Genomic DNA, 27,813 nt, shown 5'->3' on the forward strand with positions numbered 1-27,813 from the left:
CTGAAACCTTTTCATACAGTGATACAAATGTATAGTCAAAAATGAAGAGTAAAATTGTATGCTATTAAAAGTCAATGTATTAACTTTTTTAAAATTGTAATGCGAAGAGGGGTTTTAATAAAATATAAGCACTCAGTAATGCACCTCCCTCGAATGACAAAACATGCATTTACTTTTAGAATTACTTTGGTTAAAGCCCCCCTCCCTCTGCCTCTGGCCTCACCCCCACTCCATCCCTTCCATGAGGCCCTGCCTCTTCCCACCCCTTCCCCACCCCCATTCCAACCTCTCCCCCAAAGTCCCTGCCCCAAACCCACCCCCTCCCTGACCCTATTCTAACCCCTTCCCCAAATCCCTGCCCCGGCCCTGCCTCTTCTCCGCCTCCTCCCCTGAGCGCACGGTGTCCCCAATCCTCCCCCTCCCTCCTGGAAAGTCCTAAGCACCGCCAAACAGTTCTTTGGTGGCGGGAAGCACTGGGAGGTAGGCGGAGGAGCAGGGACGCACTGCACTTGCCGGGGGGCAGGGAGTGAGGGGGGCAGCTTGGCTGCTGGTGGAGTTGGCGCCTATGGTTGGCTGCAGGAACAGCCCCTGGGCCACATGTTTGGGACCCCTGGTTTAGACTGACCTTTAATGTTTGTGCCTCAGTCCCAGTCTTCTGATTGTAGCTTGTGTCCCTTTCTCCCCACCTTTGTCTGTCCTGCCTAGTTAAACTGCTAGCTGTTTGGCAGGGATTATTTTACTGTATATTTGCTGCTGTGGCATGAGACATTGTATACACAACATTTCAGTAACTGGGTGATGTGGTTATCTTAGGTTCCAGACTGTAGTAATACACAGAAGAGTGCCAGCAGTAATGAGAACCAGAACTGTTTTCTTTCCTGCTTCAGAATGCAGGTGTGTAGGTTGTAGGCATGTAGGTTGGCTGTCTACTTCCTTTCACAAAAAGAAAAGGAGTACCCGTGGCACCTTAGAGACTAACAATTTTGGTGCCACAGGTACTCCTTTTCTTTTTGCGAATACAGACTAACACGGCTGCTACTCTACTTCCTTTCAGAGATTTCCAATGATCGAGCACCCAGTGGGCCGGCTTACTGAACGCCTTTACCCCAGACTCAGGTTGAGAAGGAGCAGTTCATCTGGTCACTCATTGAAAAGCTCAGGAGCTGGGGTAGTCATCCACCCAGTGAAAACTACTTGCCACATTCCTTTTCCACAAGAGCACCTAAAGTTAAGTGAGTGAGAGTCGTAGGCAGGTCCAGATTCATAATCCCCTTATTTTTCAGGCTTATCTTTTTGAACTTCCACATAAAAGATGCAAAACCAAAATGGTTTATCAAATCCCCCTGCCTAATTTGTACCCCAAGCAAATTAGTGTGCACTCTGGAGCATTATATTGGTAACTTTTTTATCTCCTTTTTTCTCTCTCACTGTTTACCCCCAGTAATATACAGAATGTGCAGTATAGCTTCCACTTTCTCTTTCAGCTAGAAAGAAAATACATTGTGTCTTCTTAAAAGTTAAGTACTCTCTCAAGTGTTTTTTTTGAACTTGGGATGTTGTATTAGCTTGTCTTAGTTCTTTTAATCAGTATTTATCTATTATTTAAGGTATGAGGCATTGTTGCTAGGTTTCCTATATTGGGTCACTTGATATTCTTATAAAGCAAATGTTTTCTTAAATCTGTGGATAAAAACAAATTGCAGGATTCTGTTAACTATGGTAGTAATTAAATACTGGAAACTGCTGAAAACAGTGTTCAATTTGAGTGATTTGTAAAGAGGGGTATACCCCTTTTAGGGAATCTGCATGTATCATATATAGAGAGAAAATTCTTAAAAACACTAGCCATTTAGTACATTCCAAAGATGAAAACTTTGCTCTTCAGAACAATCTTTGAGCCAGACAAACAGTATATCCAGAGGGGGGGCATGAATTCAACCAAAAGCAGATTAAACCTCAATATAGCTCCTTTGCTTCCAACATTCTTTGGAACTAAGAATTTCATCTGTTCCAAAGCATTTTTAAAGCTGAAAATTCAAAATGAGTGTTCTTTTCCAAGAGGCAACCCTGGTCACAGAAACATCTTTCATTCTTTCCTTGCAAATCAACATCCTGAAGCATGGAAGTGGTTATGCTTTAGGGCAGATAAATAGGCGGCAGAAATTACCCAGTTCCCTCAAACTAATAATTCTGGAAATTCTATCCAGTAATCATAAAATTCAGTAATGGGAAATACCTATTATGTAATCTTTTGCATTGCCTTCCAAGATTGTTGAAAAAAATTAATTTTTTTCCACTCACATTCTAAATGTCTCAAGCAATGAGGTTTCCGCTAAATTCCCTGGAGACTATTCTTGAGTCCAGCAGAATTCACTGTTAGGAAGCTTTATTGATGTTCAGACTAAATTGTACTTTGCTATTCTTGCATATAGCTGTTCTCCCCTACCACCTCCTCAATCCATGATATTAAACAGTTCTTCTCTCTACTTAGTTTTTACACCTTTAAAAATATTGGTACACAGTCATCATATCTTTCCGTTAGTCATTGGTGACACAGAAACTATCTCAAAGAACATTAAAGTTGGAAAGTTGAGCCCTCAAAAGTTAGGAGATGCCAGAATTAAGATTGCCTGTGCAACCTTAATTTGGCTGCCTTCTGTATATGCATTATGTCACAGTGTTTAATTACATGATCACGTACTATTTCTCTCACAGGATATGTGCCCCATTTGGTACACAGGATGGACTGTGTTCACTTAATGAGCTGCTATTTAATATTGTGTTTTCTCTTTATTGTCCAATGTTTGGCCCCATGCTTTATTTACTGCACACTATACAAACCCTGCTCTAAAAGCAATATTAATAATTTCATCAAGGCTATTTCTATGGTGCTCATTACTATACTATCTGAGTGCTTCACAGACCTTAATTTATCTTCACAATACCCTATAAGGTGAGGGAGTGATATTATATCTATTTTACAGATAGGCAAAGAGACATGATTAAAAGTTTCCACTAATTTTGGGCTCCCTATGTGAGAATTTTTGACCTGATCTTTCAAAGTACTTAGTATTATCAAGTACTTCCTATGTTTAAAGAACATCTCCCATTGACTTCAGTTGCAGCTGTGAGTGCTCAACACGTCTGCAAATCAAACCTCAGGAATCTCAGATCAGGCACAAAGAAATGAGGAACACACAATAAGGGCCATCTATGAAAAGTTTGGCCTAAGTGACTTGTCTAGCATCACATAGGAACTTTGGGGCAGAGGCAGAACCCAATTCTCCAGCTCAGCATTCAACTGCCTTAAAACTATCTTTTCTCTTCGACAATTCCTTGCCTCATTCACTAAATAGCTTCCAGCTTCTGCAGCAAATGAAGCAGGGGTCATGTTTGGTGTGGGCTTTGTTTTTTTAAACAAAAAATCCAAGTGATGTGATGTCCCAGTCACTGTCCTAGGATAAACAAGAGAGTGAGCGCTTGCCTGCTTGCAAGTTTATTAAAAGTTGTGTGTGTCTTGGATCCAGGTGGCATACATAGATTGTGCACACATGAGAAGGGAAGCAGTGGCAGCATCCTGATATATTAGTGGGAGATTAGGTTGCCCCTCAGGATTCCTGCCTGTAAGAGTCCGGTTTTTTCATTAGATGAATAGTTTGTTTTGGGCAGAATACACTGGGATTGCTTTTTTAGGAGGGGAACCATATAATTAAATTGAAAGAGGCTGGGGATAGGTTGATAAAATTAATTTGATGGGAGTGATCAGCTGGAATGCTCATGTCAAAAAGTCACCACTACTAAGGTCAGGTTTATTAACAAAAATGGGATTCTAAAATAAACATGAAAGCCCAGCCAAAATCTCCTCTGTTTTGGCCATCTCCATAGTTATTCTATGCCAGCGTAAGCCTTCTGCCCTCGCAAGGCTGTTCCTTGCATTTTTTCCCTCAGGACCTGTCTGTCCCAAACTAATAACTGTCTTTGGCTAAGGGCTGCTTCTGCTTTCCCAATGTCTAATCAGTGCTGCTGCTGCACTAGAGAGTCAAAAGACCCCCACTTAACATTTTCTAAGCAGGATCAACATTTGCAGGGTGTTTTGGGTAGACTGTGTGAAGGAATTGATTTCCTGAGGATGGGTGATGCACAGAGGGGCAGGAAGGCGAATGGGCAGGAAGCAGACATTTTGTTTGCAGGCTAATCCTTATGCTCTCATTCATTGCCCAAGTAGAATTATTACAGGGTTCTTTATTATCTGCTTTTCTGGTATCCCCTACGTGTCATCAAGCCTTTCTCTTGGTGTGCAGCAATGGGAGGAGTTAGTCTTACATTGCCTAATGATCAGTTGAATTGTCCCCAGTACCCTTGGCAGAATCCTGAGTTCAGCATTCAAGCCGGGTAAGCTAATGATCCAACCAGCGGACCAAATTTGTTGATGAATCCTGGTCACGTGCCACCTGAGGCACATTGCGCATACGCTAAGAAGAAGACAACTAAGATAATGTGCCAGAAAGCTTAAAACAAATACCTTTTTTCTAAAGTAGATTTTGTACTTGAGTTTTTGGAATAAATACTTTGTATAGATTACTGGGTTTTTTGTTTTGTTTTTGGTTTGTAATTCTTTAAAGGAGATAGATTAAATCATAGTAACGAAGGGCTAGAGTCTGTCTGGCCTTTATGTGGGTGCATAGAGGAAGTAGGGTGACCGGACAGCAAGTGTGAAAAATCGGGACGGGGTGGGGGGGTAATAGGAATATAAGAAAAAGACCCAAAAATCAGGACTATCCCTATAAAATTGGGACATCTGGTCATTCTAGGGGGAAGGCTCAGTGAGCCTTCTTCTCTCGCTCCACACTTCTACTTTGCATGGCCTAGGAAAAATCCCAATTCCTGTTCTTGGGGGAATTGCAGGATCCTTACTCCATAAGGGACATGCAGCACTCCAAGGAGGCAGTGAGGAGGTTAGTCCACAACTCCACTCCGATTTGCATCAGGCGGTTGCATGAGGTATAATAAATTTGTCTCCGCATAGGGGATTAGAAGCTGAATGTCTCCTGGTGTTCCTCTGGGGCAGCAGAGCTCCACACTTTCCCCTGTATAATGCCGGGCCTAGAAAACACAAATCCTTAGTGAAGAAATTTAATACATTTTTACCAATTATTTTGTATATAGCTTTAGCCAAAAAGAGACAGTTTTAACTTTAATTTATTTTAGCACGTCAAATGACATGATGTTGAACCTGTACATTTGGTAATAAGTCAAGGGTTTTCAATAATTAAGTAATTTAGTTTGTTTTAACACAGATAACACCTTTTCATACATTTGATACAAACTTCAAAGAACATATGTTTTACCTTAATGCCAAATAAGAAGAAATTTGTTACATTAAAGTGCATGCTGTTTGCTTGTGCATTTGGAAATACCAGTCATTTTATAGCAATTTTGAGTTATTTTTCTGTCACTTTGTATTCCCATTCAAAGAGACGTACAGAAACCCTCACTCTGAGCAACTCCCTTAGGGTTTACTCATGGATGTAGGCAGCGGTGAGCAGGAGGCGTAGTGCACAACAAGCGTAGGTCACAAAAATGTCAACTTTTAGTAACTTGCACGTATTATTGTCCTATATTGTGTTCCCTTGAAATTCAGAAAGTGTCATTTCGTTACTTTTTTTAAGGTTAGATGGGCAAAAGAGACTGATACTTTTTTCTTACTTGTATTTTTTTTTAAACTGCTGGATACATCCCCATCCCATGAACCATGGCCCGAGTTATAGCTAATATTGGACAAACTGCTATCTAGTGAGAAAGCCATGTGTTAGCAATATCAAACGCTCATAGTTAGACCAGCGTGCTGATGTTGTTTTAGCCAGAGAAAGTGCTAATCTATAAGGGAACAAATTACAGCTGGGTACCATTTTTATTTGTGCCAAGATACAAAGTTTAGAGTGTTTGGATCTGTGATTTTGATTTGGTTGTATCTCTACAGGATCACATGCTGAGAGGTCCCCATGCAACAGCTACCTTGTCTCACAACAGAACCTTTGAGGTTTGGGTCCTATTTGGAACCAGCATAGAAGGCAGAGACTAAGAGGCTCGAAAATGGGAAACAGTTTTCAATTCTTTTATCTTAAATCATAAGTTAGGTTTTCTCCTTTTTACACTGTTTTCCTTGAGGTCAAATATCCTCCTTTCCCCTCTGTTATCCACACACAAGTATTCATGGGTCTTTGGCCTCCTTTAATAGGCATGTGCTGGGAACTTAGATTGGTAAACTCTTTGGAGCCTAAACTGTCTCTTTGTTATGTGTTTGTACAGCACCTGGCACAGAGAACCCTCGTCTATTGTTGTACCCCCATGCAGTACTGCAACACAAATAATAATAATAATAATTAATAATAATTAATGACTACATGCTGATCTCAGCACCTATCAAATATAGATTGATGAATAAGAAGAATTAGCTCTGTCCTTTTCTGCACTGTCTAGCTCCTTTCAACCTGAGTGACATTCCTTTCTTTCTATGCCTCAATTTAAACCCTGCTCTTGACTCCATTTCTTCTGGCCCTGCTCCTCCTTGTCCTTGTTTCTTTCCCGTCTGGCCTCATCCTTCTCTTCTTTTCTTCCAATACCTGCCCCTGATTTCTTCTTTCCCTACAAACCAGCTGAAATCCCTCTTCCCCAAGGCCAGTAATCAGTGGGAAAGATATGTCTTTGTAGGATTTCAGATAGTCATTTTTAAAAAAAGGTTTTAAGGTAGATAGGTCCTTGGGGAATCAGGGCAGTAGCACTGGGAGCCTTCAAAACAGCAGGAAGGAAGCAAAGAGAGATGTCTTGTGTCTGCAGGTGCTGCTGCCTGACCCATCTGAAAGCTGGCACAGAGACCTGCTTCTGTAGCCACAACTCTCAGGGTTTCCTGCAGGTTAATGCTGGGCTGAACTAGGGCCTGAACTGGCTGACAAGCCCAACCATAGACTGGACTGGGAGACACAAGGGAATTTCCAGAGCCCCATTAGCACCACCATGACTATCTTTTGCAGTGCTGCAAAACCTCATGAATGAGTGGGTGAAAGTAGACTGCATCCCTATGCAGGCTTGACAGTTATATCCTGCACCATCCCACAGGAGATTAGAGGCACAAGGGGGGTGAGAGCCAGTCTTAATGGGAAAAGAAAATCCTAAAGCCCATCTCCTTCAGGGGACTCCCTCCCAACCATATGCGGGTGAGGGCAGCCCATCTCCTCCACAGGCAGGCTTGCCAAAGGAGATGGGGGTGACATTGTGAAGAAGATATAAATAACTGTGATTTGAGCAAATACATTTTGGAAATCTTAAACATTATCCATCATATATGATCAAATTATTCATTATCTAGTTTATTTTTTATTCAGTAAACTCAATCAGCAGTCTCTCCTACTCTGTATTTCAAGTCAATTTCACCAGTAATGCTTACTTCTCAATGAATCTGCAAAACATCCTTCTCATTTCAGAAGGGAACATGTGGTTGCTACCCTGACACTGTTCTCCTGACTAGACTGAGTAGTAACAGTGGAAACTCTGGAATCTAACTGTATGTGCAGCGCACTGTCTCAATCCCTCCTCCCTTTTTTTAAACTATCTACTTGTAATCTTTCTCTTTGTATTTAATCTCCTCTCCATGCTTTCTGCAGTGAAGCATGATTCTGACACAATGCATATGCCAATATCTGTTTTTGGGGTGGAGGCAAGAATTTCCCTTTTCTTTTCCTAACCCAATAAAAAGCTTCTTTGCCAAACAACAGTTAGTATTAAGTGATCTTCTGCCTTGGATTTTCTTCTTCTCTTGTAAGGTGAAATTAGATTCTCTTCCTAACACAGAATAGGCCATGGAAATGGCTGTCCCTGTCTTTGACCCAACATTTTAAAAAAATTAATTTTTAATTGTACTAGTTATATAAAATTAATTTTACTAGTTTCGCAATAAAAGCTCTTAGAACCTCTCTCTCCAATGACTAATTTCTGAAAAATTGACACAAAGTGTGTTTATTTAACCAGTGCAGCTTCTCTTTTATGCAAGAATAGATCAGGGCTATCTAAATGAATTGATCCTTTCCTGTTCTACAACAATGCAGTGATGACACTGATGCACAGTGCAGTCAATACTTAAAGAGAAGAACAGCAGCTATCAAGCTAGCAAGGGTAAATACTCCCTGCTGCTCAGAAGAAGGAAATACACTCTTTATAGTTTTGTAAACAATCTTTTAAGAGCTAGTTCAGTGGAGGAAATATGGTCAGATTTCATATATATTTTATATACAGTTTGTGGTAATCTCTTATAACTGAAACACCCTTAGGGAAACCTAGTCTTGTATGAGTGAGGTACTTCAGTGGTTTACAGCTCTAGTGCTCTGAACATCACAGAAGGGTTAATAATATACTGTGGTGGTTCTGTATGCTTTTAAGAGAGTACTAATTTTGAATGATCACTGCTCTTGATATTTAAATATGCTTTAGTTATTTTCAAATAAACGTATGCATTTATGTTAAGTCAGATAAGAGGAGGAAGTTCAGAGATGAGTGTTGCACTGTTCTGAACTCAATGCATTAGGTAGTACAGGAATCATATAGAGAGAGCTTGTGAAAATCTTTCATCTGAAAGATTTTAGATTAAAATTGGCCACCTTTATTTTGTCTAGAAATATTTTGTTTTGAAATTTTCAGATTTTTGACAAAAGAAAGAAAAGAAAACCAAACAAATGAATTTTTTGGTTTTTGAAAATGAAAATTCTTTCTTCTTACTCACCATTTCCCCTCCCATTTTCCCAGCCCTCTTTCTTTCTTTTCTTTTCTTTTCTTTTCTTTTCTTTTGCTAATGAAAAAGAGACAAGTGAGAAAATTTTCAGTTTGGGGTTTTTTAGTAAAAAAAAAAAAAAAATCAATTTTTTTGGATTTCTTGCCCCAAAGTGTTTTGTGAAGCATACTTACCATTTTTCACAAGCTCTGCTTATGTGCTACAATTCTAAGGTAAAATGGAGTCAAAGATGGAATAGCTGTCTTAAATTGGATTTGTCTTGCTTATTGCTTCAAAGGTCAGGAGGCCTGGGGTCAGCCAGTCCTGTTCAGTTAGCCTTCCCCTGCTACACCAGTATTGTGTGGGACTTAAGGAAGAAAAGCCAACAGTTGAGGACTGGCTGGGAAGGAGTGTCCCTGAGCCAGAGGGGAGAGGAGGTCCTTGAGCATCCAGGTAGGAGACTCTGGGAGGTGGCTGCAGTCAGTTGCAAGTTGCAGAGAGCAGGGATCTCCTGCAGGAAAAAGACTACAGCCAGGTAGGTTTGGTAGTGGCCTGCCAAAGCAGAAAAGGAATTGAACTTTGAGCGTGACCCAACTAGAGGGCTGAGTCACATGAATCTCCAGGAGAGATGGAAGACTTCAGTGAAGGGAAACAGAAGCAAGGCATGATAAAGCCAAGCCAGGGCACAAGAGGGGAAGAGGGAGGCAGCAACCTGGTAACATTTATAGTAATTAAATGACACCCGCAACAAATATTTGAATGTACAGTATTTTAATGCAATTTTCTTTTTTTTTTTAAACATTTTTCCACACTTGTATTGGTTCATGAATTTTCCTTGCAGCTGATACCATGTCAATGAATCTGTTATTACCCAACCTCAATGCAAACAGAAACAAAATGCTTTGAAGAAAATAAAAATAGTTTTCATTTTAAATAAATATTGTTCTGTGACTCATTGTTGTCAGTCCTGACTGAAGTGTTCCTCTCACTGAGCAATGTCAGAAGGGTGGCAGCAAAGCACAGTTCAGGATTTTTGCACCCTCCAGGACATCCAACTTGCATGAAAAATCTCTTCAGCTATATCTTCTTCAATTCTAACCCCTTTGTGCCACTCAGGATTCAACCTTGACCCTTTGCCTTCCCAGACTTCGGTCTCTACCAAATTTTGTAGCATGGCTCCTTACTTGTGTATTCCAACGCAATAAGAACAACAAGAACAGAGAAAGATGAGATGACAGAAATAAACGAAGCTTTGACCATGAAAGGCCTAGAAGATGAGAAAAGCAATTTCATAATAGTGACTGAAGTGATAGGAAGTAGGGTACAGCAGGGTACATCTATGAATCTATGAATCCTATCAACCCCTCCCTAGAAAGGCCTGCTGTACCCTACTTCCTATCACTTCAGTCACTATTATGAAATTGCTTTTCTCATCTTCTAGGCCTTTCATGGTCAAAGCTTCGTTTATTTCTGTCATCTCATCTTTCTCTGTTCTTGTTGTTCTTATTACTCTGCCAGTTCTGTCCCCTTCTCATTGCATCATTCCTCTCCTGTATTGGAGGCTTATACTTCGCTGCAACTACGCCAGCTTTTTGTAACGGTTTGTCCATCTGCCTCTGCCTCATTGGTGCAGCATAAAACCCCTCTCCCTTACCCTGCCCAGAACCAGTAAATTGTTGATAATTTCCACAAATTGGGCTTTCATCCATCCTCCATGATTGTCCTTGTTTACTATCATCATTTTCTCCTATCATATCTCCTTATTGTCATATTTGTATTGTCATAACTGCCGTGCATGATGAGAGAGTTGCATGAGTGGTACAGTATACAATTAAATTGTATTTTATCTATTTGCCTTTATCTCTTTCCTGGTTCTTACCTTGAGAAGGCAAATATGGAGCAGAACTTAAAAAAGCAAGTTGAAATTAATTTAGTATTTATAACAGATTCTCCTGAGAGAACTTACAATGTTAGAAGATAGCTTATATGCTCATTCCTATCTATGTTTTGTGAACAAGACTTTAAGTTTTTGAAATTATACTAGTGTTAATTTACTTTGTAGAAATTTTTGCCTTTTCATGGGTTCTTACTTGGACACTGATGTGATTTTCTATAATTTAGTTATGTATTTATTTTTGTTTAATAACTGTAGACTGAGTAATTTCTTGCCCAATGATAATAAGAAAGTTATTGTTTTGCTGTTACCTTGTCCTCTGCCCTTCCTCCCACCTCTTGGTCACTTGTGTTGTCCATGCGTTATAGAGTCTAGATTATGAATTCTTTGGGGGAAGTGACTCTCTCTTTTTAATAAGTATTTGTACAGTTTGTACAGTGTAACACAATGGTGCCTTGATCCCTCATTGGGACTGGGGCAGTACCATCATACAAGTAGTAAATGTATAAATCAACCTTAGTAATATTATTTAGGGGGAGGTTTTCAAAGGGACAAAGGGCAGTTGCATGTCCAATGCTCATTGAAATTCAGTAAGAGTTGGATGCTTAGCTCCCATTTGTATCTTTGAAAAATCTCCCCTTTGCTGAATATCAGCCTGGAGTTATAGCCTAAATATTCAGTTTCTGCAGAGTTGTATTCTCATTCACAACTGTTTCCAGTGTTGACTATTAGAACCATGTCCTAATAGTTCTTTTCTGTTTCAACCTATTCAAGGATATCTGAAGTCCTTGAGTAGCACAAAATAAAAATATATTTGACAGTCATGTAGTCCTTTCAGTTTAAATCTAGTGGTACCACAAATAAATATATTTTCATTCTATCCTCTCTCTTTTAATGTATATGTTTATACTTTCATCCCTGTTTTAAAAACCTCCTGATGACTGAATTCCCTATGACTTCAGTGGGGCCTGGATTTCACCCCTGACTTCTGTTTGGTCTAGAGCTGTGTGTGCGTGTGTGTGTGTGTGTGAGAGAGAGAGAGAGAGAGAGAGAGAGTGAGTGATTCATGCTGTCCTAATCTAGATTTCATATATTATAGTCCATACTTAGTTACAAAGGGTATTCTGAAACGAATGGTCCCATTTCTTCCCTAAAGTAATAATCACCATACATGGGAGTTGTATCCTTGCTTGTAGCACATGGTCTTTTTGCTAAGTAATCTTTTTCAATTAAATAGAAATTAAAAATCTACTGAAATGCATTAATTATTTATTTGCATTGGAGAAATGCTCAAAGGCCTCAGTAAGAAGCAATGGGGGCTATACAGACCTGTAGGTTGATACACTCTGTTCCAAGAACTTCCAATGTAATGTTATCTAAAATTCTTAAATGTTATAACTAGATCTGAATAATTAGAAAACATAAATTATTGTAATCTGGATAAAGGTAGGAAAAATGGTATGGCAATTAAAATACACTGATCTAAATGTTACTATAATACTTGGTATGAACCTCAGGCCAGAAAACCCTGAGAAAGTTTCAACAATCACCATTTAAATACATAGTCTTTGAAAGAATTTGCTTCAATAGGAGAACACTTTAACCACCTAAAAACAACTGGACAATATCTTTTATACATGTTGCAGAAATTAAGTGGAACTGCCTTGAAATTAACAAGGGATGTTCTTTGTCATGCAACAGTTTAATTTGTATCTGACAGAATTCTGCATGCTATCATGTTCTTAGTTTTTATTTTTGTTTTTCCTGAACTTAGAGTTCCCATTTATTTTTCAATTTTACTTTGCCAGATTATATAACTCTTTTGAACTTCACCTTATATTAGTCAGTTTTCTGTATACTCAATATGCCTTGAAGAAATGATCATACTGTTTCTAGTATCCTGGAAAATAAAATATATGATAGCTGTGAAAGGTGATTGCTTGAATGACCATTTGTTAACGTCTGAGAAATATCTAGGTTTTCACTAGAGCTCTAAGGGAAAGATTGCTACTGACTTTGAAGACCCAGTATTTTAAACAATATTTTTTTGAAGAATATAAGAAGGAAAGAAAGAGAGACTCCTTTTCATAACCCCATACACCTCAGAAAAAACTTGAAAAGGCTTTTTCCCCAGAGTAACGTTTAATATACCAATGTAACTGATATTTAGGGCTTTTGAGAGTGCAAGTGTCCTTAACTGTCTTATTAGAACAGGAGTACTTGTGGCACCTTAGAGACTAACAAATTTATTAGACCATAAGCTTTCGTGGGCTACAGCCCACTTCATCGAATGCATAGAATGGAACATATAGTAAAAAGATATATATACATACAGAGAAGGTGGAAGTTGCCATACAAACTGCAAGAGGCTAATTCATTAAGATGAGCTATTATCAGCAGGAGAAAAAAACTTTTGTAGTGATAATCAAGATGGCCCATTTACACAGTTGACAAGAATGTGTGAGGATACTTAACATGGGAAAATAGATTCAATATGTGTAATGACACAGCTACTCTGAAACCTGTCTGATTAGAATTTCTGATGGATGGTGCTTAGCAAGGTATGATGTGCTCAGATGAAATGTATTGAGTAAGTGCACATCAGTGACAACTAAGAGTGGGGAAAAACGCCTCAGAACATGTCATCGAGAACACAGTTTTGTGTGTAGAATACAGAATGAGAACATAAGTAGTGGGGTACAGAATCTGGGGGGATGTAATATTGCTTATTTTATGTTCCCAACCTATATGATGCTTTTAAACATTTATTTCTTAATTTTTGATTTTTTTTCATACATAAAATATTATGATCTGTTTTTGACCACATATGAACAACTGCATTCCCAATATGATGGTGAACAATTATTAACTAACTTAACTAACTTAATTATTAACTAACTTAACTAACTTAATTATTAACTAACTTAAATAGCCAGGATGGATTAAATAGCTGTTGCTGGAAAGCGTTTTGCAATGCATCAGCAGTATAAGGTATATAAAAGTTGAAATACTTGCAACGTTTTGCAGCTCTGAGAAGCAACAGCCTGTATAAACTCACTGGTAAAATTTTCATGATGCAATTCTGATACCTGTATTATAGGAGTCTATCATATCGGCATGCCCCTTTCTCTGTTTCTGGTCTTTTCTTTGGAGTTGCAAATCCCTCTTCCAAAATGAAAAAGGGGTCCAGTTATGTGTATGTTTAAAGATATTCAAGGAATCACAAACTATTTTTATATTTATGTTTTCGATCACATATGCTCTTTTTTATCTTGCAGTTTTCTGTCCTATTTTTGGTGTTCTGTATGTCTTGAATGCCAAAGTTAATGTAAACTGAGATACAAAATCAGTAACATTTTGTGTGATAAGAACATTCAACTTTTAGGTGGATAAACCAAAGACTCCATATCAGTCATTGGATTGTTTAACTCACAAATAATATATTTTAAAACTTCTGATTTTATTCTCTAATTAAAAGGAGATCCATATATTTCTTAATTCTTTACAGTGATCCTGGTTTTTCTGATGGTTTTGTTTCCTGTTCCCGTAGCCCTACTTCTTTTAACTAAATATTGGTAACTCTCTTTGTTGGCATTCTGATGAGTGGCATATGACTTGTTTTACAATACAAGAATGTTAGCTTGTTGGAGTGGGTGATTTCCTGGCTCTGCCATTGATTTGCTGCGTGACTTTGGGTAGGTCACCTAGCATCTCTGCACCTCTGTTTACTTACCTGTAAAATAGATATAATAGTGCTCATCTGCCTTACGTTGGTAGTGTTTACAATGCACTTTTATGGTCTCATATGAAAGGTGCAAGTGCATAACATTATTTATTATTATACTAAAAGTTCATCATTTTAATTAAAGATTTTGGGCCAAGTGTTCCTGCAGTACAGCTGATCTACACAAAGTGCAGGTCAGGGATGTGTTTGCAACAGTGGTTTAAAATCATCTTTGTACTCCTATGGTCTTGGTATCCTTGTGCAGTCTCTGTGCAGGGATGATGTCCTTGCATAGATCCCTGGAGAAGCTTGGGAGCTGTTCTAACTTATGGCAGCTGTAAATGCCCACAAAGGGCAAAAAGCCACTTCCAAGAATCTGTGTGAAGTCATACCACCTTTACTCTGGCCATTGATTCTTTCTCTGCTATACCAATAGCAAGAATGAGTGATGTAACCACTGTAGCTCTCACCACTGGAAGATCATTATTACAATGGAGTGATCCCCACCGGACTGCTTGAATGGGTTAGGGCTAAATTCTACCTGCTGTGTGGTGCAAAGGAGCCATATTGCACTACAGAATGTGTCCCTTCTTTATGATGAGAACTAAATATTAAAATACGAGCAGATTCTCTTCTTATTTTTGCAAGTTGTGATGATTTGGGGATCTGTACAATCTATGAATTCCCTGTGCCAATATGGACGCTCTGTATATATCTTTATTGAGCTGAAACTCCAGTTTGAATGTGCAGCTCTTTGCCTTCTGTTACCTCCATGTTGGACTGAAATTCCAAGGGGCAGTGGCTCAGGGCTACCGATAGGTTGTTAAACCTTGATGGTACTCTGTTCAAGAAGAAACATATTGAGACAAAAGGCTGGCTCCTACCTAGGAGAACTGATTTATCAGGGGAGAGGTCACCTGGCAACAAAGTCACCTGATATGGGTCTGTGGTCACCTGCTGAGGCTGATTGCGGAGTCACCTGGCAACGGGGGCTGGAGGTTATAAAAGAAAGGGTCTCTCAGCAGCCAATTTAGAGGGAGACCAGACTAGAGATTCCATGTTCAGGAGGGCAGAGGAGAGAGGAAGAATCCTGGGCCCTGGACTCCTTAGAGAACTCTTGCCTATTCCCAAAGAACTCCCCAGAATGGTGAGGAAACTGAGGCAGGGAGAATGCAGATAGATGTTTTTATTATTTTCTGTAGATCTGTGTATCCCTTGTGCTATTAAGTAAAGAGTAACAGTGTTTTAGAATCCTGTTCAAAGTCTGTTTGTGTGTCTATTTGCTTTTACTGTTGCATAGCTCTTTGAACAGGAATACTGTAAACCCGACGGCTCATACCTTCAGTGGGATTCTGAGGAATATGCAAAAGCTGCTGGAGAGGCTTTGAGGAGAAGTCACTGTTGCAGGGCCTAGGCAATTGGATCGAGGGGGGGATCCCCACTGCCAAGAGGAATGTCAGATATGAGATCTGCACCTCAAGTGGCTTCCTAGAGGCCCAAAGCCAGGAATAGTGCCTAAATTATGTCTAGCCCGTAGGGCATGTAGGATTCAGCATTTGGATCCGCTCACAGCAGTCTACCAGATGTGTGGCACAATGAAACCACTACAGAAATATATTTAAAAATACATACCAGTTATTTTAGACATGTTTGCTCTGAAGCAATTACAAAGTAGCACAAAAAGTGTCATCTAATAGCATTTGGCTTTGGATAATCAGAGTGCATTCTGTATGACACAAACCTCTATTAAGCCACTTACACAGATTATCCGCCAAAAAATGTCTTGTCTTTGGTCTCAGTATGACTGACAACCAATTGCAAAGCAACATAAAAACTGCCATAGACTCAGTGAAATGACATTATTTGATCTGTTATTGAAAACATGGCTATAAAGTGCACTGAAGGAAAACTACAGTATTTTCTCCAAAAGCTATTGAACTACAATTTTGCTTCAACCCATTAAACATAAATGTAAATTGTTTTACAAGATTAGTATATTTTTAAAAAGGGTTTGCAGTAGGATAGCCGTATCTTCAGTTCCATAGGAATTTACCCCTCTACTACAACGCACATGTGGAATGATCCAGAATTTTCTTCACACAGTGGAGTATTTGAAGCCTTCTAATTCAAAGGGTACATCCACACAGCAGGTGGGAGCATGCTTTCCAGCATGGGTAGACAGAAGTACGCTGGCTCTGCTGAAGCTAGCATGAGAAAAAATAGTAGTGTAGGTGGGGGTAGCGTGGGTTGCTCAGGCAGGCCACTCAGGTACATACAAGCTCCTGGCTAACCTAGCCTGAGCAGAGCTAGTGCGTGTTTGCCTACCCATGCTGGGGAGCACGCTCCCAGCTGCAGTGCAGACATACCCTTAGATCGAAGAGCATTCGGAATAATACAGTCATAGATGTTAGAGAAAGGAAAAGTCTTGAAGTCTTGCGCATCTCCCTACAATTATGGGGTTGTTCCTAACAGTAAATTATATAGAGGGCTTAGTACTCTCTAGTTTTAAATTTCTCATTAAGTGTGTTTTCTCTGAGAAACTATTCTGTAGTGTCACAATTGACTTCACTTATAGGATTTTTTCTATATATTCAGTATAAATATTCTTTCTTCTGTTCATCCCAGCCCTCCAATTTATAACCATCCTAATCAACCCCACCTCCTCCTTGCTGGTTACAGGTTTCAAATATTTCTAGTGTGTCATATCCCACAGTTAGCCATAATTTAGGCAAATAAGGTGAAATTCTGGCCCCACTGAAGTATCAATGGGAGTTTTCCCATTGACTTCAGTAGGACTTGATTTTACTCAGAGGGTTTTTAGGTCTCTCCTTGAAAGTCACTCTTTCTAGTCTATTAATAATCTTGCTTGATTTTTAAAATTAATTCCTGCCAATGTGTAGACATTTTGGTATATATAATTCTTGGCAATTTAATAATAGTCCGGGTGCTGCCTCATCATTACTATAATACAATTAGATTATAACCTCCCCTGGGATCACTCTGTATAGGCAGTCCAAAGCTGTGTACGCTTTTCATTTGCCATCATAACACATTGCTTGTTCTCCGTAGTCACCTCTTGATCTTTTTTGATATTGCTGCTCTCCACATATCTCCCACACACTGAATGCATCCAAATTTCAAAGTAGACACAGCATGAATATGCAATCGTCATTGATTTATCAGGCAAATTACTATACCTGTTTCTCCATAGCGTTTCTATCAAAGAAATTGTCCTAGGTGTCAAACTGTTTGTCCAGTGACTGAAAGGTTTCATGGGATTCTCTGTTGTTATTTACATGTATATGGAGAAAATTGCCATATGTGAGTAATTTGAAAAAAATTCAACAGTTTCAGCAGTAGTGATCTAGAAACTGAATGGGTTGAAAACACAATATTCCAGTGCACTGCTGCATATGTAATGTATGTGCAACATATGCTGAGGTCTTTTTCAAAACATTTACATTAAACCTGTCAGGTATTTATGAACAGCAAAAATTAATTTCCCCCAGTTCTGTCATCAGTTAGAGAAATGGATTTCAGCACTGAAGAGTGTTAGTGTTTCCTGAGTACCAGAACAGCTCACTTCAATGTCATAGAATTACACCAGGTGGCCTGCTAAGAGTCAGCTTAATGTGATTTCAAATGATAGGGTAGGGAATGTGAGGGAAATTAAAATAGTATCATACTTATGATTTAAAAGCAAGTTAATTACAAGGGCTTGTTAATAAAGAAAAATCCAGGCTGTATTATCTGTTGTATAGCATATCAATAATGAACATGATACTATAAAAAATAAACTTTAACACTACATAACTTTGAGTTGGCTAGGAAATATTTAATTAAATTGTTGACAGATGTTAGGCTTACTAATGGCTTTTTGTATTTTGAAAGAATTGTTAAATGGTTCTAGCTTTTAAATTGTTAGTAAAAGAGCATTGTTTAACTGACAAGATTAACACAGTTGTAGCCATTTTCTCTCTAAAATTGTTGATGATTTGCTTGATGCAAATGAAAAAGCATTTGAATGCAGCCAGCCAATGCGTTGAAATCAAAATCTCTACATCTATACCTATGGTCCAGCAATTTCTATCTGTTCTAATGCTTCATTCCAAATTCCTTCACTCCCATTTTCTAAACTGAAAAGGAGTACTTATGGCACCTTAGAGACTAACAGATTTATTTGAGCATAAGCTTTCGTGAGCTACAGCTCACTTCATCGGCTGAATCCGATGAAGTGAGCTGTAGCTCACGAAAGCTTATGCTCAAATAAATGTGTTAGTCTCTAAGGTGCCACAAGTACTCCTTTTCTTTTTGCGAATACATACTAACACGGCTGCTACTCTGAAAATTTTATAAACTGTTCATGACTCTCTGGATTCTTTCAGTTAGGTGCTCATCACTCAGTAAAAGGTGGCAGATACTTTTTTTTTCTCTCTCTCTTGATGGGCTAGTGTTGATTAGTCCCTGCTGCACTAATGTAGAGACCAGTCCAATGGCAGGCATTGTATCTGTTGTGCTCAAAGATGACTAAAGTTTAGTATTGCTAGAGCTAATTCATAGATGGTTATTCATACACCTGTCATCTGACTACTTACTACTCATGTCAAAATACCTTTATGATCAAGAATGCCTTATACTGACCTGTGTATTGAAAAAGGAAAGGAGAGCATACTGCTTTAATTTATGTCTTGAAAAATGGGTTAAGGAACTGGATAGGCATATTTATTTCAATTAAAAAATCTTTTGCTTGTTTTAAAACTTGAAAATTATTTCAAGAGCAGCACTCTGATTCAGTGGATAAGGTACAGACCTGAGAGTTATCAAGAGACCTGACTTCTAGTATTCTCTTTGCCACTGACATGTCAGGTGGCTTTGGGCAAATCATTTAACTCTTTGTGCCTCAGTTTCCTCATCTGTAAAAGGAGGTTGATGATACTGTATTCTCTCAGTAAAGCATTTATCTTTGGATAAAAAGTGCCATACAAGTGTTAAAGAACAGTATTTATTGTACAGATTTACAGAGAAGCTTGACATTAAAAGTAGGCCAATCATTTTGAACAAAATATTTTTATTTCTGAAATGGCCCCTGAAATTCTGGATAATAATTTCCTGTTATTGGAAAGACACTTGTTGATGAGATAAAACCAAATGTACGGAAGGCCCTTCATTACATTTTGTACTATCATACAGTTGCCCTCATTGCTCCAGGATTCCAGAGATCAAACTTCTAATTGGCATGTACTGTGAAAATAATTTGTAAATTTCTCAAAAGGTCACTCGTGTAACTGAGGAGATACGTTTGATACATTTAAATTTATAATGGAAATGTTGGCAATATTTTGATCCTATTTATTTATTCACATTTGGTGTGCTGAATAAATATACCAGTATTAATAAAACAGGAGGACAACTGACTATAAGTCTTGCTTATTATGAAGCCATAATATGCAAAATACACTTCTGATTCTGCACAGCACAGTTAAAGGACGTGCACCATCTTACTAAGTTTCCAGTTTTTGTTTTTGAACCATTTAATCTTTTCAACAGTAAATGAGAGGCTGTTGGGCAGAATTCCTCTCCTTTTCAACTTTGGTCATACTTCATTTAAAAAAAATGGAAGGAACTGTATTATATGAATTAAAGCTTTGCTTCTATATCTTTATGCCAAAACGTGATCCATAAAATGTAACTCACCACATTCTTTGAAGCCACTTAGAAGCAAAAAAATGGTTGATATCCATTTCTTCTCTGGGATGTTGTATGCAATGTGTAAATGCCTCAGAAACTGGAAAATGCATGAAACAGTGACAGAGAATATGCCAAAGAATATAGTGTTTACAGTAAAATTGCTGGTAAGGTTGGTGAGCAACCTTGCATTTAAATCTGACTTGCACACCACTTTGCAAGGTTTTCTTCAAGCCATTACAATATTTTTTTGTTTTTATAATAATCTTTGTACAATCAGAAGAATGAGTGAACTAACTGTCTACAATTTCTCTAAGCTTCAATTTTTAATTTTTCACAAAACATGATTCTTAGCATGATGCTTGTATTTCCACTGAAGTATCTCCAAATTTTCATTTTAAGATATGCCAAAAACTATGGCTAAATTTAAAGGAAGCAAATGCCAAATTTCCTTAATGTCAGAGAGGCACACAATAGGTAGACCTTGAATGTTTAGACTCTTGGATAAGACTTTTGAGCTGGGAGACGGAAACAAGGAATGTTTTATGGAATTTAAATGGAGCAAGTGCTGAATTTTAGCTCCTTCTGACCAGATGTTTTTTGCAGAACAGAGCAAGGTTCTTGCCTCTAGAGATTTGTAGTGTGGCAATAAGTTCTTTGTCAGTTGTGTTATAAAATATGAACTGACTTGAGAGCTGGTTGAAAAGGAGAGCTTCTCTCTGTAAGGGGGATTTGGTCTGATGACTTCCAAATAAACAAAATTATTGAAGCAACAGAACTTGAGGGCGCTAGGACCTGCAATTCATTATTGCCCTATGCAACTTCATTCCAAACAGACCCTAAATTGAAAGAAAATGTAAGGGAATACCCCTGTAGCTTACCAAGGAGTCAGGGACCTACAAGAGAATCAAGGTACAACTGAGCATGGGTGGCTGAATGACCAAAGTTCAGGCCCAAGCATTACATTATCTTTGTATATGGTGGAAAGAGCCATATATAGTTGGGAAAATTCATCATTTCTGAAGCTGCCCTCCAAAAACCACAATAATAAAAAAAACCTGGAACTATGTTCTTGTTGTTGTGATTTTGTATTTACACACAAGTGAAATTGATGGGAAGTCAAAAATTTAATAGTTTTTTGCAAATTTTCTTACACAGCTTTATTATGATGCAGCGTTTCCATCAGAATGCTTATGAGTAGCATGTTTGCCATAAATTCTAATCCTGCCAACACCTTCACCACTTGCACGTTTTCATGCCTTCTGACTAATAGTCTGCTTTCTGGTACTTATTTGGGACCCAGCTCAATAGAGTATGGATTGCTATTGGACAAACAATGCTAGTGGCAGAAGACACAGTTTTGCTATACTCAAGCACCAGTACCAGTGGAGCCAGCTGCAGAGAGAAAAAAGTTTGCCCAGTATCATGAATAGTAAGTATATTTGGCCATCTGAATATTCTCTCAGCCTTCCTCCTGCCTCTACATTCAACCTCAAAACAGGCTCAGATTCCCAGACCATCACTTACTTTGAATTGTTGTCTTGGTGGTTTGGGAGAGATCCTGGTGGCTTTGTATCTCTCTTCCCTCCAATGTTTCCAGGGGCAGGGATGATGGGCTAGGGGCTTTCTTCTTCCCAGCTTTAGTCTTCTGAGGGAAGAAAGAACAAATTCCCCCAGCAACACAGCAGGAAAATCTTCTATTCCTGTGGCTGCTATATTGCTCCTGGACTGTAAGAGCTTGTCCTTGTGGAGACATCATGCAGGACTGCAGTCCAGGGCCCCAAGCTCTGCCACACAGGTCTGAAGCCTAAGCAACTTAGCTTTGTGGTGTTGGGCCCCAGGCAATTGCCCTGCTTGCTACCCACTAACACCAGCCCTGTCTTCTATATGCAAAGAAACTGTTGTGGCACAGCTGTGCCATGGAGTTTTTATAGCATGTTGGGAGGGCCTCAGAAAGAAAAAGGATGAGAACCCCTGCTGTAGTGCACTTTGATATACTGCTGTTTTTAACAGTTCATGAGAATACACAACAGAGCTTCTAGTGCACTACAGCATGATCCACACTGACAGTATGCAGCAGGCTAGTGCCCTGTAGATTTACACCGGGGCTTGCCATGCACTAACTTTTCATGTGGACAAGTGTGAAGGTGCTCCAGATGATCCTGCACGTGATAACTACGGAAACTCTGGGGAAACCTTCCACAAGATATAGATCTTGTCTTTTCTTTGAATTGTAGTGTTCTGACTAGACTTAGCAAAAATGGGAATTTCTGTCCCATGATATTTCAACATTAGTTTTTGCCTCAAATTTGGACAATTCAGGTTGAATTGACCCAAAATAATATATATATATATTTTCCCAATGGAAATTTTTTTGCAAAATCAAAATTTTCTCTCCGAAAATTTACATGTAGCAGGAAATGTTTTTTCCATTGAAAAATCCTTTCAGTTCCTGACCACCTCTCATCCTTACTTGGCCCCTAAAACTTCAGGATGGAGCTCTTACCGTGCTGCTTTGTGATTTCTATCAGCTCTTCACTAACCAGAATATTACCATCTACTATATAATATTTCCATTATAAGCACCATCTTTACTCTTGCGTTGTAAATGAGGGCTGAAGATCTTTATTTTTGTAGTAGCTACTGCTAGACATTTTGCCACTGCTACAAGATCAGTTGTTTTCATCTATTTAAATTATATAATCTTTTCAATGGCATCCATTTTAGTATAGTAAAATCCTAGTATCCAGGTAGATAGTCTATCATTCTGAATAAATTATCTTTTCCATTTAAGAGAACCGGTGGGGAGAGGAGGGCGGGAAGAGGTGGAAAGAGCCAGAAAGACTTTAAATGACAAATAATTCTGTATTAAATAAAAGTACAAGAATAAACATAATTATCTGCATTTAATCTGTATCACTTCTTGTTTTAATCATTATGTAGAAATTAGCCAGTGCTTAGAATTTTATATGTACATAACACTGGGTTGGTTAAATGCCTCCAACTTATTTTCACCGGTCGACTTGGCCCTATTAACCAGAATTTCTGTTATTACTGTCCCAGTTCAGTAGCAGCCATTACTATTCAGTGCAGGTTCTTATACTGTGCCCATCACTGTGGTATCCAAGTACCTTTCAAAATATTTATTATCGTTAGGCTAAATGTCAGAAATCAACACAAACATTTTATTTAAATTTTCTTCACTAATTATAACTTCTAAATCTATTGTAAGTAAAGTTTAAGGACTCGTAGGAGGAAGTCTAGGGTCCCACTGGAGTCAATAGTAAAACTCCTGTTGACTTCAGTGGAACCAGGATTTCACCCCATAATTCTTTTATAAACTGACTTCAAATCTGTTCTCACCCTTACATCTCATCTCATTAACAGTATCACTCCAATTTCGATTTTTAGGCTCCTCAAGGCAGAGAGCTTGTCTATACTCTGTTTGTACAACTCCATGCCATCTATGGCAGTATTTAACTATCAATAACTGTACCAGCCTCCCAGATTCTCAAATATAATCCATACCCAGATATTAATCTTGAGTATTTATCTTTTTTGTAGTAAGTCGTAATATGGTTTAATGCTATTAATTTTGAAAGCCTATTACTTGTAATGATAATAATCTTTATTGTTTTAATTGTTGATTTAAGGCAACAACCCCAAATCCTAACTTTGCATCAAATTGTGTACCCATTTCCAGTTGGAATTCTGGTTTTCTAGAAAAGGATGTACTATTGGGTGTACTACTGAAAATTCCCACAAATTTGTTGCCTTACATATTTTAAAATGAAAAAAAAACCCACGTATTTTGTGGTTTATTCAACATGCTCTCAGAGTAGCAGCCGTGTTAGTCTGTATTCGCAAAAAAGAAAAGGAGTACTTGTGGCACCTTAGAGACGAACAAATTTATTTGAGCATAAGCTTTCGTGAGCTACAGCTCACTTCATCGGATGCATTCGGTGGAAAATACAGTGGGGAGATTTATATACACACACAGAGAACATGAAACAAGGGTTTTATCACACACACTGTAAGGAGTGTGATCACTTAAGATGAGCCATTACCAGCAGGAAGGAGGTGGGGAAGGAGGAAAACCTTTTGTGGTGATAATCAAGGTGGGCCATATCCAGCAGTTAACAAGAACATCTGAGGAACAGTGGGGGGTGGGGTGGGGGGAGAAATAACATGGGGAAATAGTTTTACTTTATGTAATGACTCATCCACTCCCAGTCTCTATTCAAGCCTAAATTAATTGTATCCAGTTTGCAAATTAATTCCAATTCATCAGTCTCTCGTTGGAGTCAGTTTTGGAAGTTTTTTTTGTTGAAGGATAGCCACTCTCAGGTCTGTAATCGTGTGACCAGAGAGATTGAGGTGTTCTCCGACTGGTTTTTGAATGTTATAATTCTTGACGTCTGATTTGTGTCCATTTATTCTTTTATGTAGAGACTGTCCAGTTTGACCAATGCACATGACAGGGGGCATTGCTGGCACATGATGGCATATATCACATTGGTAGATGTGCAGGTGAACGAGCCTCTGATAGTGTGGCTGATGTGATTAGGCACTATGATGGTGTCCCCTGAATAGATATGTAGACAGAGTTGGCAACGGGCTTTATTGCAAGGATAGGTTCCTGGGTTAGTGGTTCTGTTGTGTGGTGTGTGGTTGCTGGTGAATATTTGCTTCAGGGGGGCTATCTGTAAGCAAGGACTGGCCTGTCTCCCAAGATCTGTGAGAATGATGGGTCGTCCTTCAGGATAGGTTGTAGATCCTTGATGATGCGTTGGAGAGGTTTTAGTTGGGGGCTGAAGGTGATGGCTAGTGGCGTTCTGTTCTTTTCTTTGTTGGGCCTGTCCTGTAGTAGGTGACTTCTGGGTACTCTTCTGGCTCTGTCAGTCTGTTTCTTCACTTCAGCAGGTGGGTATTGTAGTTGTAAGAATGCATGATAGAGATCTTGTAGATGTTTGTCTCTGTCTGAGGGCTTGGAGCAAATGCGGTTATATCGTAGAGCTTGGCTGTAGACAATGGATCGTGTGGTGTGATCTGGATGAAAGCTAGAGGCATGTAGGTAGGAATAGCGGTCAGGAGGTTTCCGATATAGGGTGGTGTTTATGTGACCATCGCTTATTAGCACCGTAGTGTCCAGGAAGTGGATCTCTTGTGTAGACTGGTCCAGGCTGAGGTTGATGGTGGGATGGAAATGGTTGAAATCCTGGTGGAATTCCTCAAGGGCTTCTTTTCCATGGGTCCAGATGATGAAGATGTCATCAATGTAGCGCAAGTAGAGTAGGGGCATTAGGGGACGAGAGCTGAGAAAGCGTTGTTCTAAGTCAGCCATAAAAATGTTGGCATACTGTGGGGCCATGCGGGTACCCATGGCAGTGCCGCTGATTTGAAGGTATACATTATCCCCAAATGTGAAATAGTTATGGGTGAGGACAAAGTCACAAAGTTCAGCCACCAGGTTAGCCATGACATTATCGAGGATACTGTTCCTGAGGGCTTGTAGTCCATCTTTGTGTGGAATGTTGGTGTAGAGGGCTTCTACATCCATAGTGGCTAGGATGGTGTTTTTAGGAAGATCACCGATGTATTGTAGTTTCCTCAGGAAGTCAGTGGTGTCTCGAAGATAGCTGGGAGTGCTGGTAGCGTAGGGCCTGAGGAGGGAGTCTACATAGCCAGACAATCCTGCTGTCAGAGTGCCAATGCCTGAGATGATGGGGCGTCCAGGATTTCCAGGTTTATGGATCTTGGGTAGCAGATAGAATACCCCAGGTCGGGGTTCCAGGGATGTGTCTGTGCGGATTTGTTCTTGTGCTTTTTCAGGGAGTTTCTTGAGCAAATGCTGTAGTTTCTTTTGGTAACCCTCAGTGGGATCAGAGGGTAATGGCTTGTAGAAAGTGGTGTTGGAGAGCTGCCTAGTAGCCTCTTGTTCATATTCCGACCATGATGACGACAGAACCACCTTTGTCAGCATTTTTGATTATGATGTCAGAGTTGTTTCTGAGGCTGTGGATGGCATTGTGTTCTGCATGGCTGAGGTTATGGGGCAAGTGATGCTGCTTTTCCACAATTTCAGCCTGTGCACATCGGCGGAAGCACTCTATGTAGAAGTCCAGTCTGTTATTTCGACCTTCAGGAGGAGTCCACCCAGAATCCTTCTTTTTGTAGTGTCGGTTGGAAGGTCCCTGTGGGTTAATACGTTGGTTAGAGGTGTGTTGGAAATATTCCTTGAGTCGGAGACATCAAAAATAGGATTCTAGGTCACCACAGAACTGTATCATGTTCGTGGGGATGGAGGGGCAAAAGGAGAGGCCCCGAGATAGGACAGATTCTTCTGATGGGCTAAGAGTATAGTTGGACAGATTAACAATATTGCTGGGTGGGTTAAGGGAACCACTGTTGTGGCCCCTTGTGGCATGTGGTAGTTTCGAGAGTTTAGTGTCCTTTTTCTTTTGTAGAGAAGCAAAGTGTGTGTTGTAGATGGCTTGTCTAGTTTTTTTAAAGTCCAGCCACGAGGAAGTTTGTGTGGAAGGTTGGTTCTTTATGAGAGTATCCAGTTTTGAGAGCTCATTCTTAATCTTTCCCTGTTTGCTGTAGAGGATGTTGATCAGGTGGTTCCACAGTTTCTTTGAGAGCGTGTGGCACAAGCTGTCAGCATAGTCTGTGTGGTATGTAGATTGTAACGGATTTTTTACCTTCAGTCCTTTTGACATGCTCTACAATTATAATATTTGTTGAAAAATCTGAGCAAGCCAAGGCTCCCTTGTGGTGTTGGGTTTTGTCAGGAGCGGATTTACCGTGAAACAAACGATGTGGTGGCACGGGGCCCCCAACGACAGGGGGGCCCCAAAATGCTCAACAAAGGTCATCTGACAATCTGCCCCTTAGTCCCGGCCAGCGACACAGCAAGGCTCAGGCAGGCAAGCTGCCTGTATGCCGTGGCCAGTGGCTCCACGCTGCTCCTGGAGGTGGCCAGCTGCTGGCATGTCTCTGTGCTCCGCACACTGCCCCCACCCCCCAAAGGCGCTCAGAGATGTGCCAGCAGCGGGGCTAAGGTGGCTCCCTGCCTGCTCTGCCTCCTTTCCTCCCTCCCTCCGTGCAACTTCACTGCTGGAAGTGGCCCGCATGTTCCTGTGGCCCCTGAGGGGAGAGGGTGTCTCCGCGTGCTGCCCTCTCCCTGAGTGCCAATTCTGCACTCCCATTGGCCAGGAACTGCAGCCAATGGGAGCTGCGAGGGCAGCGCTTGCGGGCAGCGGCGCATGGAGACCCCCCCACCTACCCCCGCCTAGGAGCCACTGCCGGGGCGGGGGGATGTGCTGGTCGCTTTGGGAGCCTATTCCTAGCAGAAGATGAATTTTAAAATGTGGTGTGTATGAAAAACGCATTGTCTTTTAGAAAATAAAAGTGCTGTTGATGTCTTCACAAAACAAAATGGTGTTGGTGAGACAATAATTTGAGATGAAAATATTTTTTGAAAATATGTGGCACAAAAATTAAAACTCAAGACATGTTTCTGTTAATAGTAGAAACAGAACACTGCTTCTGAGCCTTTTCCAGAAGGTATCATTTGACTTAGATCTGTTATGGGGGAAATTACTGTTTTTATATTGTCAGCTTTTGGCAATAATATTCGGTAGCTTCTGCTCTGGCTTGAACAATAATAATAATTTAAATGGAGGTCCCTAGAATCAGACCCCATGACATCTCTTGGGTACAAACTAGATGCATGGCATTGGCCAA

At 39.7% G+C, this 27,813-nt stretch overlaps 1 protein-coding gene and 1 long non-coding RNA gene across 2 annotated transcripts in view; both read left to right on the forward strand.

The window, feature by feature from the left end:
- Nucleotides 1-27,813, forward strand: part of CAMKMT (calmodulin-lysine N-methyltransferase) — a 335,072-nt gene that overhangs the window by 143,624 nt on the left and 163,635 nt on the right. The gene's annotated exons all lie outside the window — the stretch shown is intronic.
- On the forward strand, nt 481-9,712 carry LOC119852939. Its single transcript, XR_005291903.2, has 2 exons — nt 481-894; nt 1,055-9,712. It is a non-coding gene; the product is annotated as an uncharacterized LOC119852939 (long non-coding RNA).

This window comes from Dermochelys coriacea, chromosome 3, assembly GCF_009764565.3.
Source record: "Dermochelys coriacea isolate rDerCor1 chromosome 3, rDerCor1.pri.v4, whole genome shotgun sequence".
Lineage (NCBI taxonomy): Eukaryota > Metazoa > Chordata > Testudines > Dermochelyidae > Dermochelys > Dermochelys coriacea.